This window comes from Pan paniscus, chromosome 17 (assembly GCF_029289425.2).
Source record: "Pan paniscus chromosome 17, NHGRI_mPanPan1-v2.0_pri, whole genome shotgun sequence".
NCBI classification, from domain to species: Eukaryota; Metazoa; Chordata; class Mammalia; order Primates; family Hominidae; genus Pan; species Pan paniscus.
In genome coordinates, this window is record NC_073266.2 from 51,873,073 (window position 1) to 51,895,012 (window position 21,940).

Genomic DNA, 21,940 nt, shown 5'->3' on the forward strand with positions numbered 1-21,940 from the left:
GAGACAGAGCATAGGTGGGATGAAAGGAAGACTACCTCTGCTCTCTTAGACTTAGCAATTACCCCCTAACAGCTGACAGGGCCATGTCTTAATGCTGAGTTTCATAGGCGAATACATATTAAACTTATATAAATATACATCTTGAAGTGATGCAGAAGGAGACTGAATAGACAGACACCCTTGGTGTTTTTTAATACGAACACATACTCACATCCCCTCAGGTTTCATGAATACTTAGGACACCATTTACACATTTCAGGGGAGGTCAGAACATGATATCTGTTTTACACTGCTGATGAGTTCCACAATGCGGGTATTCGGAAAAGCGAGAGAACAGCAAGGGGTTGCTGACTATCCCTGGGAGCCCAAAGGCAGTCAGGGCTTCTGCAGGAAGAAGGAGACATTGGGGGAAAAATGGAGGGAGACAAAATTCATCTACTTCATAATTCTGCCTAGGGCCCACCTTAGCCTCAAAATTTGGTAGTGCTCATAAGAAAAAAAACTAACCATGAATTCCCCAAGCCACAGCTCAGTTGATCTATTTTCTTGATCCGTGTGGGACTGCTAACATACTTCTCATTCTTGAAAGCTAACCAGTCGGTTGGGGAAGCAAAATTTATGTATATTTTGTGTTTTTCAAGACCCCATTCTTCCCTGAAACAGTCTACATCCAAGTGGTAAGAGCTTCTAATTGATAAAATAGCAGTGTCTTTATTTTTTCAACTCTTTTGAATCATTTAAATACTCCAAAATTGTTGATTCCTCATGCCCCCAAACTATTATCAGTTTATAGATAATAGTAACCATCCCCATTTGACCCAAAGCACATGTATACTCTATATATCATTACATATTAAACCATAGGTACACACATAGAGTTTTACTATTAACATAATATAGTGAACATTCTGATTTTACCCATGGCCATTCTCATATCAATTATAATTTTAAAAAGCAAGAAATTGTAAGAGCAAAACAATAAACATCAGGAATGTATTTTCGTTGATAATGATAGCTTAAATTAGTACAAACCATAAATGTTTGTGCATAACCACATTAAAAATATTTTTCCCCAAATGAAGGAATTCTGACACAAACTGCTAGTAATTGTTGAGCCACTGAAGTTGTAATGCACTTCTGAAACACATGTAATAATCATCAAACCTAAATATATCTCTAATTAAAACAAATCCTGCTATGAGTATGCTGATCAAAAGGAAAGTGCTCTTGATATATTGCTGTTCAATTTAGCCCTCCACCTCTTTTGCAGAAATCTCCCAGGAATGCTGCAAAGCCATTAGAGTCTGCTACATACTAAAGCTTCTAGTTTAACTCCAAAAGCATGTGTAAAATCCTGGATTATAAATCACTGTTACAATCTACGCCCAGAAATCCATCTAGACTTATTGTTTAGGAGAAGTATTGGAAGACGATATACTAAGTAACATTTAGAGTTGATTGATCAGAAAATATAATAGTTTCAAAACAATGAGTGAAAATTTTCAGTACTTCTCCATTCAACATGTATTACAAAAAATTAGGGACAATTATCACTCTTTAAAAATGAAGTCCATAAAGGGGACTACTTCTGATTATTATTAGACTCCATAAAAATGTATGAAAAGATCTGGAAAAATCTGAAAGTGCTTTAAAATATATTATTAATATTATTTTGCTTTAAATATTGCAAGCTTATCTCTTCATTGCCTACTTTATTATACCAGTGCCTTTGCTTTCCCATCTATCTCCCTTAATTTCAGTGTTAATTTCTTCTTAAAAATGTATATACCATGGCTATTTGATCCCATTGTCATTTTTATTATTACACTATACTAATAGGTCTACATATTTCTTTTAGCGGATCCTATACTTTTTAAAAACTTGAGATCTTTCAGCACATCCTCTGCAGAACCAACACCTGGTGTCATTGCCACCAAATTCCTGTAAGTTTTTTTAAGAAAAAAAAAATTCAATAAGAAAGTCTACAATTTCCTGAATTTGTTTTCCATGCACCAAAATTTGGAAAATTTTAGCTTTCACACGAAAGTTGATCCTCTTTTTCTTCTCCTTTTGTTTCCTTCTCTTCTTTCTTATCTTGTAACTTAATTCCCCCTCCTTTTCCCCCCTCTTGACTGCTTTCTCTTCTGCCTTTTCTCTGACCATTCTCTCTTTCATACTATTTGTTTTCTTTTTGGGTTATTAGAAGGCTAGTTAGCTGCTGGAGTTCCTTATCTACACTGAACAGAAGCTACCCAAGAGTGTTCCTTCTGGGAAATTTTACGATATAAAACAATCCCCATTTACTGTTTATGTGAGTATGGTGCAAGTGTAAGAGAAGGGCAAGGTTAGACATAATTACCTTGGCCATTTAGAAGGTAGGAGGGTTAATGACAGATTGAAATATAGGGCACATAGGCAAATGAGATGATTTGAACATGGAACAGAAATTAAGTAAAAAGAAAATAAGTGTATTTTGTACTTTCTTTGTGATAACTCACACCACCAAAATAATAAAGGTTTTTATCTGCAGTCATTCAGTATATGTATCTTGTTTCAACAACTAGATGTAAACTAAAGACAGATACTTATATTAAACTTCTTTCTATCCTTCAAAATGTAGCATAGCTCTTCATATACACCAGGTGAAAGGGGTTTGAATGACATATACAAATTATGAAATTGGTGACTACTTCAGAAACATTGGCTAAAATTGCTTGAAATTACTATCTAAGGATTTAAACAATGCAATTGGATATAAATGTACGCATATACATGCCACATTCCTCCAAAAAGAAAGAAAATTATATGAAAACGTGAAATTGGAAATATAATACAAGAGAAAATTATATGAAAACATACATATAGTAAGATAAAATAATTTTCAATCTTGGTAACTTAAAAATAATCAACAATGTTTTCATTATTTTCAGTAAACTAAGTATCTGGGAATTGATCATAGTGAAAAAGCAACCTGTGAGTAGCTATGCAATTAATATTTATAGTAAGATACTGACTTATTATGTGTACTTGGATAGGTCATGTTATCTTACTTATGCTTCTGTGTCTCTGAAGTGACAATACTATTTGCCTTTTCATCCACCTCCTCTGCAAAGATGCTCTGCAAATAAATGAGGTAATGTTTGGGGAATGTTTGCAGCTTGGGAAAGAAACCCACTGCATACATCTAAGAATATTCCATATTCAAGCCTTGTATATTTTGCCTCTGTTTTAAATTGAAATTGTACTGTTTAAGTTCTTGGGTTCTGACCAAAATCTGGGTCAACATAAGAGAATAATTATTTTTAATTTTAAATCTGAGTCTCTGTTCCAATCTCCTGCACGTGTGAGGGAAAACTGTAGGAAATAAACAAAGCACATAAATCAAGCTTTGGAAGAGAAAAATCTCTATCTGAAGGATTTTTTTTTTTTCAATGACGAGCGTGCCCACTATTTCCCTAGAGGAATATTTCGGTCCAGGAAGGAGGATAGTGCATTCAGCATGAGTGTGTGTGTGAGTGTGTGTGTGTGCTGTGCGTGCGCGCCCGCGGAGAGAGGGGCGGGGGAGGCGGATGAGGAGGATGAGATCATAGTTTCAGGATCCTCAGGAAACCCTGGTACTGGCAGCAGCCAGGCTCTGCTGTGCCCACATGACCCACAACTCTGGCAGCGGACCCGGCACTTCCAACATTATTAAATAATAAGAAAGCGGCTCCTACTGCAGGCTCAAACCTCCCTGCAGACCAATGGACGCCTTCTAAGAGTTTGGCGAGTCAGTGACTGAAGCGCCCGTCCATTCCAAGGTGTGTGCACGGCGTTTTCTTCTTTGACAGCTCCGGAGTGGGGGAGGGCGCGGGGGTGGAGGGGGTCCGTGTGCCGGGCGAGGAGTGGGCGCGAGGCCGGGCTGCCGCGCTGCCCCCGGCCGCCCGGTGCAGAGGAGCCCGCCGCGGGGCGGGAGGTGCACATGACGCGCAGCCCCGGCTGCGCAGGGACCGCAGCCGCCCACGGCGCCGGGGCGCGGACACAGGCGGCTCGGCGCTGGAGCAAGGGCAGGCGCCGCGCACCGAGCAAAGTCAAGAGTGGAAGCGGGCGGAGAGCGCCGGCGGGGGCAGGGATTCGCCTCAACGCCCACTCGCGGGGTTCCCACCTGTGCGCCGGCGCCGGCCGCGGCTAGCGCGAAGCATGTGCCGGGCGCCGCAGCCAGGACTGCGGCGCGGCGCCTCCCCGGGCGGCGGGCGGCGCCTCAGGCCCGCGGGGCGGCGGTAGCGGCTGCTGCAGGATGTCCGGCCTGGGGGCGCGGGGCCGCGCAGGTAAATCTCCACAGCCCTCGAAGGCCTCCGCAGCGCCGCAGCCCCTGCTGCTGCCGCGGCGCCGCTCGGGGGGTGGCTATGGCAGCCGGCTCCTTCGCGTCGCGGGTTGAGTTGTTTTCGTTGTGGTCGCTGCCCTCTTGGTCATCCTCTCGGGCTGAGCTGGTGGGAGGTGGAGTGTCTACCTCCATTAGGGATGATACTCACGTCGGGGAACAGTCTGAGGGGTATTGACTGGGACATCCGCGATGGGTTCCTTTGCAGCCAGCGGCGTCCTTTCGTGTTGCAGTGCACTGCGGTGCCCGGGCCGATGCCTGGGTGGGAGTGGGCTCCGGGATCCGGGCCCCGGGGACGGGGGGCGGCGGGGGCGGGTGGGCACGGGGGTGAGTGTCTTCGGCTTTTATAGCCTGTTGCCCACTTCGAAGTTTTCTGCTGGACAGAGGGCAGGCGGGAGGTTCGTTCTGGTATCCGGAGTGGGAGTTGAAGAGAGGTGTCTGTCAAAAGACCAAAGCCAAAGAGAGAAGAGGGGTGGCGACGGCGAGGCTGGGACTCAGTGGTACCACTCCTGGGACTTGAAGGTAAAACTTTGCTGTTTAGTAGGCTTGGGGTATGGCTTTGGAAAGATAACTGTAGAACTTGGCCGTGAGGGGCGCAGGGGGAGGGGGCAGGGGAGGCGCCAATATTGGATGTGCCTTGCAGTGAAGCTTACCATGCTTTACGTGTATTCTTATTCTAAAAAAATTGTCTTTTGAGTTGATGCTTATGTTTTCCTGTTATATGTCATCACTTGGCATTTAATGTGTTTGTATTTCCTTTTGAACCTCAGAGATACTTGTATTGTTGAAGTGTACAGTTACTGATTTCTTTAAAAAATAATAGGTTTTTTTTTTCTTTTGCTTATTCCAAAGGTGGAAACTTTAGGAAAAAAGTGTTCCACATGTTCCACGGTTCTATATGGTTTAGATTTATTCACTGTCTTAATTCTTAGACCACCAAGGGGGTAGGTAATGTTATTAAACAACTTTTGCAGGTGAGAAAATCCGGGCACAGAGAGATAAAATAACTTACCCAAGGTCATACATTTATTAAGTGTTAAGAGTCTAGTTGGGCTTTTCATGCGCCCCTAATCAACTCATTATACCTAAAGTCTTCTATACTGACCACATCTTTCTATGAAGATGAGCCTTAATAGGTATGTGCTGCATGTTCAGAACAATTAACTCTTTTTCTACTTTTTCTTCTTCTAACTTTCAATACTAAAATTATGGCAAATAACGTTTGAGTAGTTTCCTTTCACCACAATTAACCAAGTGTCCTACAGTAATTAAAGTTGCATGTCCTACAATGATTAAAGTTGCATTTCACCACAAAGTTGAGATTTTCAGCCGTTAAGATGTATCAGCAAAGTAAATTATTATAAAGCAAATGGCTAAAGCTATATGTTTGTTTGCACTTAATTTTAAATTTCATAGGTTATTAGTCTGTTCTTTGTTCAGATCATGACCATCGTTTTCTTCAGAACACCATCTTGCAGATTTTTGAGGAAGTTTAGTTATATTTAACCCACTCAGTTTTAAAAGAAGAATTGTGCAATTCTCTTTCAACTATCAGTGATTAAAAGCAAGCTGTATTTTAAGGGCATTCGAGTCTGTCATGTCATTTAGCCAATTGTATGTACTTTATACAGAATTGTGTAGCGGTGAAGACTGAAATCAAATTTTCTCATTAGTTCTAAGTTGAAATACTTTTAAAATCTCCACTTGTTTTAAATGAACCGTGATGTGAAGAAAGGTCTCAATGGGGTGAGCTCCAACTTACTTAGAGAATTACTCTCACATATTTAGAGAATTACTCTTCATTTGAGCTTATCATAGAGCTTTCACAATATTCATTTTATTGGGCAGATGTCTCTTAAGTCTTCATCTGTTATTTTTTTCAAGTAAATTTTAATTGCTTCTTCACATAACGAGTTTCAAAATTATTTTGACATTCATAGATTTCCTTTAATTCTCATCTTTCACTTTAATTAAATTCAATATGTATAATTTCAAACTCACACTTACTCAACATTATAAGTAAAAGGAGAGTGGAATCCAACTAAACGGCACGGAAACATGATCTGTGGATATGAGAAAAAATATTTGGCTCTTCAGTAGTTAACCATCCCCTCCCTGCAACACACACACACACACACACACACACACACACACACACACCCACCAGAATTATGGCTACATCTTTATTTTGGGATGCTACAATGCAGTCCTGTGGTCAGAGTGGTTGTATGCCATCAGTCACAAGTGTTTTTGATATTGAAATTGAATTTGACTTTTCCAAGTCCATTTATATATAGTGTTGATGGTTATCAAGACATAAATCCTGTGATACATGCATATATCCTTTCTTAACTCAGTGTTCCAGTTTTCTAGCGTCTGTTACTTATTTTAGAGACAGCTTGCTACTTTTATCTCACTTGGTAGTTTTGACATGACCTTTTCCTTTCAAGTCCCACACCTCTAGTTTGAAAGAATTGTACTGCTTCTGCTTCTACAGAGCCTCTTTTTTCCAGGTGTGGGGTGCAGGAGTGGGGCTCAATAGTGAGCAGAAAGATCTGTGAGCCCTGACTGTACAGGGGGACAAGTTTTAATAAAATAATTATACCAATAAATGATTACTTGTAAGTTGAGGTAAGTTTCCTGAATGAAAGAAGTTCTATGAGAATATCTATTAAAGGATTCTGGACTAGACATGGAGGTCAGAACAAGATGCCTGAAAAGCCACATATTTGTGCAGGAATGACACGTGAGAAGGTGTGTACTAATTCCAGTAATCTTTTCCTAAATGCTTGCATGTTAATTTTCTGAATTATGTTCTGAATCAGAGATGTGTGTCACTCTAGTTACTTCTGTATTCACCAGGAGACATACTATTTCACCTCATTATCCATCCATGGACATGGGGAGGTTTACAAAACTATCAGTACTTTTTTTAAAGCACATGGAACATGTGCTACCTTTATGTGGTTACTCGCCTATTTGCAAAGAGTTATTTAGGTTTAATGTAATATAGTCATTTTCTTTCTTTTCCTTGGCAACTACTTTCAAACTGAAAGAAGTAGTTCTGTGTGGTTTGGGAGGTTTATTTTGTTGTTGTTGTTTTTGATAAAGTGCCAGGATGTCTCAAAATAGAACTTTAATTGATTTATCACACAGTCCCTGAGATTGTCTCAACTACCCAAAAGAAGAGAAGAGGCTTCATAGTGATGGAGATGATATTGAGTGCTGAAGATGCTGGGGAAATTCATATTAATGAGTTCAAGCAAACATAGGAGTGACTAAATTTATTGAACATGTACTGTATACTGAGCGTCATTCTGTGGTCTCTATATAAATTAAATGACGTACTCTTCACAAAAGCCATGTGAGGCTTGCATATCATTATCTCCATTTTATAGAAGGGAAAAATGAAGCACAACGGGGAGAGTAACCTTAACCACTGTCACATAGTTTGAGATGGTCTTTAAGACAAAGGATTCTGATTCTGTATTTCACACTATTAAATATTGATGTATAATACCTGGCTCAGAATATTACTGCTGAATTAAATTTCCATTGCTGTTGAAAATCATAACACCCCCTAATCTGATGTTTCCATTGTTTAAAAAAAAAAAAAGTGGAAAAAATAGAACTTCCTTTATATGAATACTTTTTGCCCCATATTTTATAGGTGAAAAATATACAAAACATGAAGATATGTGAGTGCTAGACAAAAACAGATGACTAATAGATTAGGAGAAATGTTTCATTATATTATGTATTTTTTAATTCAAAAATGGTAAATTGAGCACCATTTGAAACTATTAACATTTTTAAAATCAAAAGTACAAGAGTATATTAGCATTTCAAATGATCAGGAAAATATCTTTAACAGCTAAAGGTTCTGTGATCATTAATTAATGTAAGAATTTTAAGGCTAGGCGCGGTGGCTCAAGCCTGTAACCCCAGCACTTTGGGAGGCCAAGGCGGGTGGATCACCTGAGGTCAGGAGTTCGAGACCAGCCTGGCCAATATTGTGAAACCCCGTTTCTACTAAAAATTCAAAAATTGGCTGGGCGCGGTGGCTCATGCCTGTAATCCCAGCACTTTGGGAGGCTGAAGCGGGCAGATCACGAGGTCAGGAGATCGAGACCATCCTGGCTAACACGGTGAAACTCCGTCTCTACTAAAAATATGAAAACAAAAGATTAGCTGGGGGTGGTGGCAAGACCTACAGGCGGGACCCGTAGTCCCAACTACTCGGGAGGCTGAGGCAGGAGAATGGTGTGAACCCGGGAGGCAGAGCTTGCAGTGAGCCGAGATCACGCCACTGTGCTCCAGCCTGGGCAACAGAACGAGACTCCATCTCAGAAAATAATATAATAATAATAATAATTTAATCACCTAAAAATGATTTATTCCTCAATTTAAAAGTAGACTTATCAATAACTGATGCTCTCACTCTTTTCCAGTGAGAGTTGTATTTAGTCAAGGAATAATAAAAGCAATGATTTATTTTTGAGTGAATGCATGTGGTAGCCTATTTGACAGCAAGTGAAAGCCTAGAACAGTGCCAATACCTGCCCACAGCAACCAAATTGGGTTTTCTGAACAGATTTGATAGTATCAACATGGTACAGAAATCAGAACAGCTATGTGCATATCTTTTCTTGTCACATACCCCAAAATAGACAAAAGTATAATTTCTGCTATCACACATTGCTATAAAAAGTATGCAAACATATAAATCATACTATACATTTATTTTGCATTGCCAAACATAATCTGCATAATTAGAATATATTCAATCAATACTTTTAATTAAACATTTTATTTTGGGATAATTTGAGGTTCATATGCAGTTGTAAGGAGTAATACAGAGATCCCATGGTCCCTTTACCCAGGTTTCCCCAGTGGTAAATTCTTGCAAAATGATAGTACAATATCACAACCAGGATGTTGACGTTGATACAGTGATGAACAAATTCCAGCACCAGAAGGATAATTCCTATTGCTCTTCTATGGCAACACCAACTTGGCTGTAACTACCACCCACCTCCAACCCCTTAATCCCTTGCAATCATTAATATGTTCTCTATTTCTATAATTTTGTCATTGCAAGAATGTTATATAAGTGGAATTATACATAATGGGAATTTTTGGGATTGGTTTTTCCACTCAGCATAGTTTTCTGGAGATTAATCTAGGTTGTTGCATGTCCCAATAGCTTACTGCATTTTATTGCTGAATAGTATTTTGTGGCATACATGAGCTATAGCTTGTTTAACCATTCACCTATTGAAAGACATCTGGGTTTTTTTTTCCAATTTTTTGGCTACTACAACTAAAACTACTATAGACGTTCATGTAAATATTTTTGTATTAATGTATAATAAGTATTAATTTCTTTGGGATAAATTCCCAGAAGTTGCACGTTTACTTTTATAAGAAATTACCAAACTTTTCCAGAGTGGATGTGCCATTTTACATCCCCATCAACAATATATGAGAAATAAGTTTCTCTGTATCTTCACTGGCATTTGGTGTTATTGCTGTGCTGTATTTTAGCCATTCTGATAGGTGTGTAGCAATATTTCATTGTGATTTCAATTTACATTTCCTTAAGACTAATGATGGTGAACATCTTTTCATGTGCCTATTTGTCATTTAAATATCTTCCTTAGTGAAATGTCTCTTCATTTTCTATTTGGATTGTTTGGGAGTTTTTTATGCTATGTTTTGAGAATTCTTTATATATTCTCAATAATTGTTCTTTGTAAGATATGTGGTTTGCATTGGGAATATTTGTTTGGATTTATTTTGGGGTTACTTATTCTTTGGAAACATATTACATAATTTTACATGTAAATAACTATTGAACTCATAATAGATTGATTCCTCCCACTTTGTTTTTCTTTTTCAAAATTGTTTTAGCTATTCTAATTCCTTTGCCTTTTCATATAAATTTTAGAATTATCTTTAGAATTATCTTGTCTATATTAACAAAAAAGTCTTAATGGGATTTTGATAGGAATTATGTTAAAACTGCTTAGCAGTTTAAGGATAATTGATATTTAATCCATACATGTGGCATGTTTCTCCATTTATATAGAATGTCTTTGGTATCTTTTATCAGTGATCTGTAGGTTTTGGGATTAAGTCTGGTACATATATTACTAGACTTACATATGAATAATTTTTAAGCAATTTAAAATAATAATATATTTTTAATTTCAGTGTTGAGGTATTCAGTGCAAATATATTGAAATTTAACTGGTTTTTATGTTTATCTAGTATCCTGGGAACTCCTGAACTCACTTATTAATTCTGTGTGTGTGTGTGTGTGTGTGTGTGTGTGTGTGTGTATAGTTGTTGTTGTTTGTTTGTTTTGAGACTGAGTCTCATTCTGTCGCCCAGGCTGGAGTGCAGTAGCACGATCTATGCCCACTGCAACCTCCGCCTCCCCGATTCAAGCAGTTCTCCTGCCTCAGCCTCCTGAGTAGCTGGAATTACAGGCACCCACCTGCACGCCCAGCTAATTTTTGTATTTTTGGTAGAGAGGGGGTTTCACCATGTTGGCCAGGCTGGTCACGAACTCCTGACCTCAGGTGACCCACCTGTATCGGCCTCCCAAACTGCTGGGATTACAGGCATGAGCCACCACGCCCAGCCAGTTCTATATTTTTTTGACGAATCATAGTTGAGTATGTTAATGAGGTACAATGTGATGTTTCTATATATGTATTCAATGTGACATGTTAAATCATGCTAACTAACAGATTAGCTATGTAGACCACCATCATGTAATCTGAAAACAGAGACAATTTTATTTATTTCTAATCTATATGCCTTTTGTTTCCTTTTCTTGTCCTATTGCACTGGCTAGAACTTCTGGTACTATATAGAATAAAAGTAGAGAGCGCAAGCATCTTTGCCTTTTGCTAATCTTCAGTGGAAAGCATTCAGTCTTTCTGCATTAAGTATAATGTTATCTGTAAGTTTTATGTAAGTGTTCTTTATCGAATTGAAGAATTTCACTTTGATTTCCATTTTTTCCTGAGTTTTAAAAAAAATCACAAATAGGTATTGATTTTTGTCAAATGCTTTTCTTCACCAAATGATGTGATCATATGATTTTTCTTCTTTAGCTTCTTTATATGATGGAGTACATTGATCAATTTTTAACTATTGGACCAGCCTTGCATCCTTGGCAATAAACTCCATTTATTCAGTATGTATGATTAATTCTTTGTATGAATTACTGAATTGATTTGCCAATATTTTGTTAAAGATTTTTACATCTATATTCATGAGGAATATTGACTTGTAGTTTTCTTTTTTTGGTACTGTTTTTGGTATTAGTATCAGGATAATACTAGCTTTATAAAATGAATAGGGATGTGTTCCCTTTTCTATTTTCTGAAAGAGATTACATAGGATTCATGTTATTTTTTTCTTTAAACCTTTGGTAGAATCCTCCAGTGAAATCACCTGGGCTGGGAGATTTCTTCTTTAGGGCGTTTTTGTTTTTAGTTACGGGACTCGATTTCTTTAATATCTATATTAGTGTGCTAGGGCTGACATAAAATACCACAGACTGGGTGGCTTAAACAACAGAAATTTATTTCCTCACAGTTCTGGAGGTTACAAGTCCAAGGTCATGGAGTTGGCATATTTGGTTTCTTCTGAGGCCTCTCTCTTTGGCTTGCAAATGGCTGAGTTCTCACTATGTTTTCACGTGGTCTTTTCCTCAGTGCTCAAGCATCCCTGGTGTCTCTCTGTGTGTCCAAATTTCCTCTTTTTGTAAGAACACCAGTCAGATTGGATTAGGCCCTAAACACACCCTAACAGCTACATTTTAATTTAAGCTCTTTTTTATCTTAACCACTTTCTTTAAAAGTCCTATCTTTAATAGAGTCACGTTTTGAGTTCCTGGGGGCTAGGACTTCAACATATGAATTTGTGGGATGACACAGTAATGATCTGTTTCATATTGTGTGAGTTACTGTAGTTTAAGTTGATTGAGGAATTGTTCCATTTCATTTAAGTTGTCAAATTTATTTGTGTAGAATTACTCCTAATATTTCAAATTATTCTTTGGATGTCTGCATGGTCTTTAGTGCTATCCCATGTTTCATTCCTGATGTTACTAATTTGTGTCGTCTCTCTTTTCTGTCAGTTTTGCTAGAGGATTTCAATTTTATTCACTTTTAAAACAACACATTGTTTCATTAATTTTTCTCTATTATTTTTCTGTTTTCCATTTCATTGATTTCTGCTCTTATAATTGTTATTTTCTCCTACTTTTCTTGGAGAAAGATAACAATATCTTTTTCTATATTCTTGACAGGGAGCTAAGATTATTGGTTTGACATTTTTCCTCTTTTCTAATGTATGCATTTAGTGCTATAGATTTCCCTCTCAGTTCTGCTGTCACTGTATCCCATACATTTTTGTATATTGTATTTTCATTTTTATTTAGTTGAATGTATTTTTAAATTTCCTTGAGATTTCCTCTTTGACCCATTGGATATTTAGAATTATACTGTTCAATTTCTAAATGTTTGAAGATTTTTCCTGCTTTCTTTCCATTATTGACTTTTAGTTCGATTCTGTTGTATTCAGAGAACACATGCTGTATGATTTCAATTCTTTTAATTTGTTGAGGTTTATTTTATGTCCCAAAATGTGCTATGCCTTGGTATATGTTCCAAGGGCACTAGAAAAGAATGTATATTTGGCTGTTTCGGGGTAGAGTGTTCTATAAATGCTGATTAAGTCATGTTGGTTGATGTTGCTGTCAAGTTCTTATATGTCTTTGCTGATTTTCTGTCTAGTTTTCCTATTAATGAAAAAGTATATGCCGTCTCCAGTTATAATTGTGAATTTGTCTATTTCTCGCTTCACTTCTGCCACTTTGGCTTTACATATTTTATAGCTCTGCTATTTGGTGCATACGTATTTAGAATTGTTATGTCTTCTGTTATATTGACTTTATTATTAAATAATGCCCCTCTCTGTATCTGGTAGTTTTATTTGCTCTGAAGTCTACTTTGTCTGATATTAATATAGACACTCATTTTTCTTTTAATGGGTGTTTGCATATCTCTTTTTCCATCCTTGTACTTTCCACTGGCCCATATTTTATATTTTATTTGAGTTCCTTGTAGATAAAATATAGTTGGCTCATTTTTTTTTTTTTTTTTTGAGAGGGAGTCTCGCTCTGTCGCCCAGGCTGGAGTGCAGTGGTGCAATCTCGGCTCACTGCAAGCTCTGCCTCCCAGGTTCACACCATTCTCCAGCCTCAGCCTCCCGAGTAGCTGGGACTACAGGTGCCCACCACCACACCCGGCTAATTTTTTGTATTTTTAGTAGAGAACGGGGTTCCACCATGTTAGCCAGGATGGTCTCGATCTCCCGACCTCGTGATCTGCCCACCTCGGCCTCCCAAAGCGCTGGGATTATAGGCGTGAGCCACCGCGCCTGGCCTAGTTGGCTCATATTTTTAGTGCACTCTGCTAATATCTGTCTTTTAATTGGTATATTTAAACCATTTACATTTACTGTAAATAATAATACAATACTTTAGTGCTTAAATCTGCCATTTTTTGTTTGTTATCTCTATTTTGGATTTCACTTTTTTTTTTTTCCTACCATCCTGTTATTTACTTGAGCATTTATAGAATTCCACTTCTATATGTATAGTGTTTTTAAGTGTATCACTGTACAGAGTTTGTTTGTTTTTTGAGACAGAGTCTCGCTGTGTTGCCCAAGCTGGCCAGGCTGGAGTGCAGTGGTACAATCTCGGCTCACTGCAAGCTCCATCTCCTGGGTTCACATCATTCTCCTGCTTCAGCCTTCCGAGTAGCCGGGACTACAGGCACCCGCCACCACACTGGCTAATTTTCTTTTTTTTCTTTCTTTTTTTTTTGTATTTTTAGTAGAGATGGGGTTTCACTGTGTTAGCCAGGATGGTCTTGATCTCCTGACCTCATGATCTGCCCACCTCGGCCTCCCAAAGTGCTGGGATTACAGGTGTGAGCCACCGCGTCTGGCCAGGTATTTTTTTGTTTTGTTTTGTTTTTTAAATCATCACTCTAAGTATTACATCATATACACATAATTTATCACTGGCTACTCCTGTTGTCATTTTATCAATTTGAATGAAGTATAGAAACCGTACCTCCCTTTACAACCTCCACTTATAATATGATTGTCTTAAATATTTCCTGTACATACATTTGGAACCACATCAGACAGTGTTATAATTTTTGCTTCAACAAGCAAAGAAGGAAGGTCTGTTGCATTTATTCATATTTTTTGCTTACCATGTTCTTTTTTCTTGATGTTCTAACCTTTCTTCTTTTATTGTTTCTTTTTTGTTTTAAGAACTTTCTCTAGCCACCCTTTGTGAGCAGGTCAGATCTGCTGGTGACAAAATATTTTGTTTTCCTCTAGCTGAGAATGTCTTGATTTTTCCTTTCTTCCTGAAAGATTTTCACTGGACATAAGATTCTAGGTTGACAGGCCTTTTCTTAAAGCAATTGAAATATGTTGTGTTACTTCCTTTGGACTCTGTGTATTCTGATGAAAATCCATTGTCATTCTAATGGATTTTCTTCTTTGGTAAAGTAGCATTTCTCTCTTGCTGTTTATAAAACTTTTTTGTCTTTAATTTTCATAAATGTGAATATGATGTGTCTTGACATGGATATCTTTGGAAGGTTTTTTAGCATTCAGATTTACTCAGGTGTTTAAATCTGTAGGTCTATGACTTCTGTCAAATTTGGGAAGTTTTCAGCCATTTTTTAGCAATTTTTCAGCCTCGCCCAATTTTTCCTTTCCTTCAGGTCTACAAGACATGAATTTTAGACCTTTTGTTATTGTCGCACATTGTATTGATTTCCTATGGCTGCTGCAACAAATTACCATACAGTTCGTGCCTTACAGAGGTGCACATTTACTTTCTTACAGTTCTGAAGGCCAGAACTCAAAAATCAGTTTCACAGGGCTAACGTCAAGGTGTTAGCAAGGCTGCTTCCTTCTGGAGGTTCTGAGGAATAATCTGTTTCTTTGCTTTCTCTAGCTTCTAGAGGCACCTGTATTCTTTGACTACAATCCCTTCCTTGGATCACTCCAATTTCTTTCCTCTGTCATCGTATCTCCTACTTCACTTTTCTGCGGCCAGATTTAGCTCTGCTCTCTGCCTCCCTCCTTTAAGGACACTGTGATTACATTTAGGAGCCACCTGGATAGTGCAGGCCATTCTCCTTATCTGAAGAGTTGTAGAATAATCACATCTACCAAATCTCTTTTTCCATTCACAGCTTCCAGGGATTGGAGCCATTCTGCTGAATATCTTTGGGAGCCATTATTCAGCTTACCACACACAGGTTTCTGAGGCTTTCTTTCTCTCTCTTTTTATTCTCTAATCTGTTTTCTCTGTTTTTCAAATTGAGTTGTGTCTGGAGTTGGTTCCTTTCGGTGGGTTCTTGGTCTCGCTGACTTCACAAATGAAGCCGTGGACCATCGTGGTGAGTGTTACAGCTCTTAAGGGTGGCACGGACTGAAAGAATGAGCAGCAGCAAGATTTATTGTGAAGAGCAAAAGAACAAAGCTTCCACAGCATGGAAGGGGACCCAAGCAGGTTGCCGCTGCTGGCTGGGGTGGCCAGCTTTTATTCCCTTGTTGCTGCCCACATTCTGCTGATTGGTCCATTTTACAGAGTGCTGATTGGTCCATTTTGCAGAGTTCTGATTGGTAAGTGTACAATCCTTTAGCTAGACACAGAGCACTGATTGGTGCGTTTTTACAGAGTGCTGATTGGTGCACTTACAATCCTCTAGCTAGACACAGAGCACTGATTGGTATGTTTTTACAGAGTGCTGATTGGTGCATTTACAGTCCTTTAGCTAGACACAGAGCACTGATTGGTGCGTTTACAATCCTCTAGCTAGACAGAAAAGTTCTCCCAGTCCCCACTCGACCCAGGAAGTCCAGCTGGCTTCACCTCTCAATCCCCTCTCTAAACAGGATACCCCAACAGCTGTTGGGAATTGGGCAATGACCACTCTAGTTACTTCTTGCTGGATAGGGGTGAAGAAGGGGCCCTGCAGTTGTAGTGTCCTCCAGAGGGGAACTCTTTAGGCCAGTCAAAGGGCCAGAAGGTCAATCCAGGGGTCCTTAGTAGAAGTTGTTAGTTGAGCTCATTTGGGGTTCCATTTGTAAGACCATCTGTAAGTTGATGGCCTCAATCCGAGAAGAAACAAATTTCACAAGGAGGTTAAAAATACAGGACCTGAAGGCAAGTAATAGCAAGATGGCTGTCACAGGATCTAGAAAGGGGAGAAGCCATGTCGTCCAACTCCAGAGGTTGGTATAAGAGTTTGAAAGGTGGTGTCTGATTTCAGAAGCCTTTTCGTGTAAACTCCAGGCAGCATCTTATACTATCCCTGACTGGTTAGTGTAAAAACAACACTCTTCCCCTAAGAAGGTGCAGAGTCTTCCTTTCTCAGCAGTGAGGAGGTCTAGGCCTCAGCAGTTTTGGAGAGTCACTGCTGCCAAAGAGTCTATTTGGGATTGTAGAGTAAGGATAGATTTTGTTATTTCTTGCAAACTGTCTGAGAAATCCTTTGAGAGTGTGTGGTAGTAGGATCATGAAGTAGATAAACCTGCTATTCCGGTTCCTATAGCAGTAGCCATTCCTAACACTGTAAGTAGGGGTATTAGTTGTATGGTTATGCGCTGATGGACTTGAGCTTTGAGGGGTACTGATACGGTCTTATTTCTGCAAGATTAGAAGTTAGGATAATACATGTTACACTGTTAACTTTTAGCAAACTTTTGTTGAAAACCTTGTAAGTTTGGGATTTCAATTATTCTTTGCTATTAATAAAACCTCGTTCAGTCCATATTAACTTAGAATAGGTATAGATGGCTCCTTCCTGATTCTTTAAGTACTTTACAAACAGCTGAGTGCAAACAGCTCGCACGTTTGAGCGGACCAATTATTAGGCAATTCTTGGATCACTCCAATTTCTTTCCTCTGTCATCAAATCTCCTACTTACTTTTCTGTGGCCAGATTTATCTCCGCTCTCTGCCTCCCTCTTTTAAGGATGCTGTGATTACATTTAGGACCCACTTGGATAGGGCAGGCCACTCTCCCTATCTGAAGAAATGTAGCATAATCACATCTACCAAATCTCTTTTTCCATTCACAGCTTCCAGGGATTGGAGCCATTCTGCTGAATATCTTTGGGAGCCATTATTCAGCTTACCACACACAGGTTTCTGAGGCTTTCTTTCTCTCTCTTTTTATTCTCTAATCTGTTTTCTCTGTTATTCAAATTGAGTGATTTCTATTTTTCTATCTTGTAGCTCCCATGTTCTTTTCTGTCACTCACATTCTGCTGTTGAGCCCACCCACTGATTTTTATATTTTGGTTATTTTTTTCAATTCTAAAATTTCTACTTAGTTTTTCCTTATGTGTTCTATTTCTTGGCCAAAGTTTTTTATTTTTTTATTTATTTGAAGCCTGTTTATAATCATTCAATTGAAATGTTTTTCTTATGACTGCTTTAAAAACTTTGTCAAATAATTCTAACATCTCTGGGATCTTGTTTTTAGCATCTGTTGATTGTCATCTTTCATTCAGTTTGAAATCTTCCTGGTTCTTGGTATGATGAATGATTTTCAATGGAAACTTGGCCATTTTCTTATATGTTAAGAGACTCTGAATCTTATTTAAACTTTCTGATTTAGCCGAGTTCCACTAACATCACCTCAGTGAGCATCAGTGCCAGGTGGGGGGTAGAAATTAGGTTCCTCACTCAGTCTCCCTTGACACCCGAGGGGACTTCACATTACTGTAGGGCAAAGTGGGTCTTCACTGATACTTCCAGCTATGAAGGGTAGAAGTGCCTCCTTTCTGTTCCCCATGTGGTCTCTCCACTGACACACTAGGGGGACAGAAGAGGGGGCCTAATGACTGCTGGGATTTAGTGACAGTTCTGACTCTCCATTAAGCCACCTGTCACACCATCCCAGGAGAGAAGGAGAAGGGAGACTCAGTACTGCAAGGCAGGGGTAGAACTCCAGGATCCTCCCACCATTACTATTGACAACATAGTGGGGGTGAGGAATGGGGGGGGGGTCTTTATTACCACTGGTGAAAATGAAAGTCCCAGCTTTTTACTTGGCCTTCTATGACATCATCACGGTGGGGATGGGAGAAGTTGGGGTGTCTTGTTACGGCTTGGCAAGGATGGAAGTGTAGGTTTCCCACACAGCTTGTGTTGGCATAGGTGTGGTGGAGCCACAATTATTTCTTTCTTCTGTGGCTACAATAGAGCAGTTATTGCCTAAATTTGTTTTTTATCTAGCTATGCTGCTCCTTTCCTGTTCCTTAGGCCAGAGAGAGTATGGTTTTGTTGGCACCCTTTTAAAAGTTGTTCCTGATGGCATTTCTGGGTTTCCAGTTTCTTTAGCCCCAAGAATTGGATATGTGAGGCAACACACAATTCCAGGGAACTCACCATCATGTGATTCCTTGAGCTCTGAGGTCCCCTAGCTGATTTGTCTTCTCTTCTCCAGCTTTCAGTGTCTTTGTATGTTTATTTAATGTATAAAACACAGGGGTTTCAGTTGTACTTAGTAAGAAGAGTAGGGGAAAGTGCTTTTTCTCCTTCTTCACAGAAGCAAAAGCCCAATCTATATGTTTTATGCAAGCATAAACTGAAAAAATATCACTCCTATTGATTCTCAGAGGATAAACCTCAGAGGGTTACTGCTTATCTGTTTCTGAATAATCAACACTTGACAGGTAAGTGGGGTGAGTGAGTCCTCAAGTGGTGTTGCAGATAGATGGGTTCACAATGCAGTCCATCATTGTAGGATTCATGGACCACAGGCAGGTACCCTTACTCCCCCAAATCAATTCTCTCCCCCCTCCTGGAAAGCCATTACTGTAGGCTGTGGCATAGTTGGAGATTTCCCCCACTCTCAGAGATGTCTTTTCTGGTGGGATGCTGGAACCACACCATCCCAGCTCTTGCTCTACTCTCACTAAATGCTCTTTGTTTCCAGAAATATCATCCACCTGAAATGTAGTTTTGGACCAGTACGTGCATGGGAAAATGTTTGTAAACTGAGAAATAGTGAATGCAGAATCTATATTTAAATCTAACTAAGGAGCACCTCCTAGAAAGTATTATTATTAATTTCTTTTGATGTAAAAATTATGCATTAAAAATAAATGTTCTGATTTGTCAAGTTGTTTGATCACTACTTGGTAGGTTAAGTACAAAAGATGGAGCTAAGAATTCTCTGCTTGAAACCAATATGCTGAGGAATTACAGTTGACATGGAGGAGATCACAAAGGACAACAGTCTAGGGAAATTCATGAAAAAGACAAATCAAGTTATTGACATTGTAGCCAACCTTGAAATTCTCACTCTACTAGAGCAATGGTTCTCAAAGTGTTGGCCTCAGCAGCATCAGCACAACTTTGAAACTCTTTGTTAATGCAAATTCTAAGTGTCTATCCTGGACCCATTGAATCACAAACTATGGGGATTGATCCCACAATCCGTCCTATAGCTAGCTATACAGGGGATTGTGCTACACGCTAACGTTGAGAACCACTGCACTACAGTAATCCCTCCAACCATTGAAAAATATGCTAAATTTATGCTTTCAGGGATCCTTGACTTATCAGTTTAGGTTCTGGAAAATGTATTTATTGTATTTAACATTTTATGTGCTCATATTATAAATGTTTTTCAAGTAAATGTAGTAAGGAAATTAAAAATGCATTACCTAAAACTGTCTCCTTGGTTGATACATATTAATGATTATGCAATTATTTTCTATCCTTAACCCAGATCTACTCCATGTCTGATTTTGTGGTTGACATAAAAAAAATGAGCCAGGCCTGCAGTTCCCTCCATTTGTTTCTCATAGTTGCCAAGTCATACATTAATGGATTTTGTAGCTGTTTTTATGTTCTTTTCTAGAGATGACACCCGTCATTAGGTATTTGGAGGTGAGAGTGGGGGTGTCTCTGCATTATTTGAAGAAGATGCTTTTTAGGAGATCTTGTCACACAGTATTGTTAGAGACAGATGCGTATGTGGATGTCCAAATTAGTCATTGTCATTACTACATCAGCTCTACCATGGGGGATTCACTGTTTACTGTATGCTGGCATTTTTCTCTGGGGTCATGTGAGATTAAAGGATGTCTTGGCTAAAAGCCTGTCCTGAGGAAAGAAAAGCTGCATTTCTATATAGATATTTTATAACTGAGATAGAATTCCAAACCCCAGGATAGGGTAAGACAAAATCAACAAGAAGTAGAAGGTTAAAAGGTTTTAAAATGTTTTATGATGGTACTGAAATACAGACAGATGCAGATTTGAGAAGTAGTCTGTGGCTTCCAGCCCTGAGTATGATTCAGTTTCATTGTATTTTAAGGACAGTATTTTATATAATTTTACACTTTCAACTAGCAATTTGCTAAACTGAGAGGGCATAATCGGTATTCACATAGTATCCACCTCTTCTGATGAATAATATTTTAGCTTTCGGATTAGGCATCACATTTTACTGTGTATAATTTTTTAAGCTGAATTTTTTAGTTTCTGTAAATCGTATGTTTCAATTACTCATACCCTTTATACACTTTTTTGAAAATGTCTTATTCTGTGTGAGCTGAGGAAATCTGCTTTTCATTTAAGATGACACATATTCTTGGTTTAGAAAAATATTGCTTTCTGTCCTTTCACTGTTCCTCACCACCAGTTGTCTTAGGCTCTTTTTATTCCTTCTGTTTCATTTGTGCATTCAATTTGATACTATTTATCATTTACTCATTTTGCTTGGGCGTTTAAATGGTTGTGCCTCTGCAGTGTTTTGGGGATAATACTTTTCCAAACCTTCATTATACAATGTTTGCTCAATAATACCATTTGGGCAGGTTGGAGGAACCACTCCTTTAGGAACAGATTTTTAAATGGTATAGCAGATGTTTCCTCTTACATAGAGTCATCCTTTCTAAAATAAAGGCCCCCAGCCATGGCAATACTAATCAGATGTCTTCTTTCTTATAATCATTACTTGGTTGACATTTTTTAAATGTGGTAATTAAATCAGCACCAAAATGCTTTGATAGGAAGTACACACTGTGCCTTCTGTGGGTAGTGGTCCAGATTTTCCCCTACTGTGTTCGGTGCTATTTATAAACACAAAATGTGTCAGGTGATTTTTTTTTCCACATGCAGATAAATTCTGCCTCCTCCTTTTAACCCAAACACTGTAAAAATAATGTTTATCATAAGAGTGTATACAAAATAATGATTTTTGCTAATGATGCTAAATACCCTTTAGGAAGTGATATATGAGTCAGATTGATTTTGAAAATTTGATCAAAATATGAATCATTTTCAAAACAGGAAAACATTTCAAATCATCTAGCTGTTCTTTTTTCGTTTGCCTCAGTGTCAACATAGTGCTTAAACCTTTTTTTGTTTCTGCTTTTTGTTTTCTTGTTTTGGGTTTAAGTTTTTGTTTCTGTTTGATGCCTTCCTTACTTTCCAAACAT

General features: G+C 38.6%; 1 protein-coding gene across 10 annotated transcripts in view; it reads left to right on the forward strand.

Moving 5' to 3' along the window:
- The first annotated feature begins 2,952 nt into the window (after positions 1-2,952).
- The window catches only part of DTNA (dystrobrevin alpha), a 410,756-nt gene continuing 391,768 nt past the window's right edge, over positions 2,953-21,940 (forward strand). Inside the window, exons 1-2 of one of the 10 annotated variants that reach the window (XM_055102475.2) lie at positions 3,983-4,307; positions 4,745-4,882. The gene's annotated coding sequence lies outside the window, so the exon portion shown is untranslated. Of the gene's footprint in view, positions 3,801-3,977; positions 4,308-4,744; positions 4,883-21,940 lie in introns of those variants that run through there. The other 9 variants (XM_055102482.2, XM_063597316.1, XM_063597318.1 and 6 more) reach the window with 9 other exon arrangements.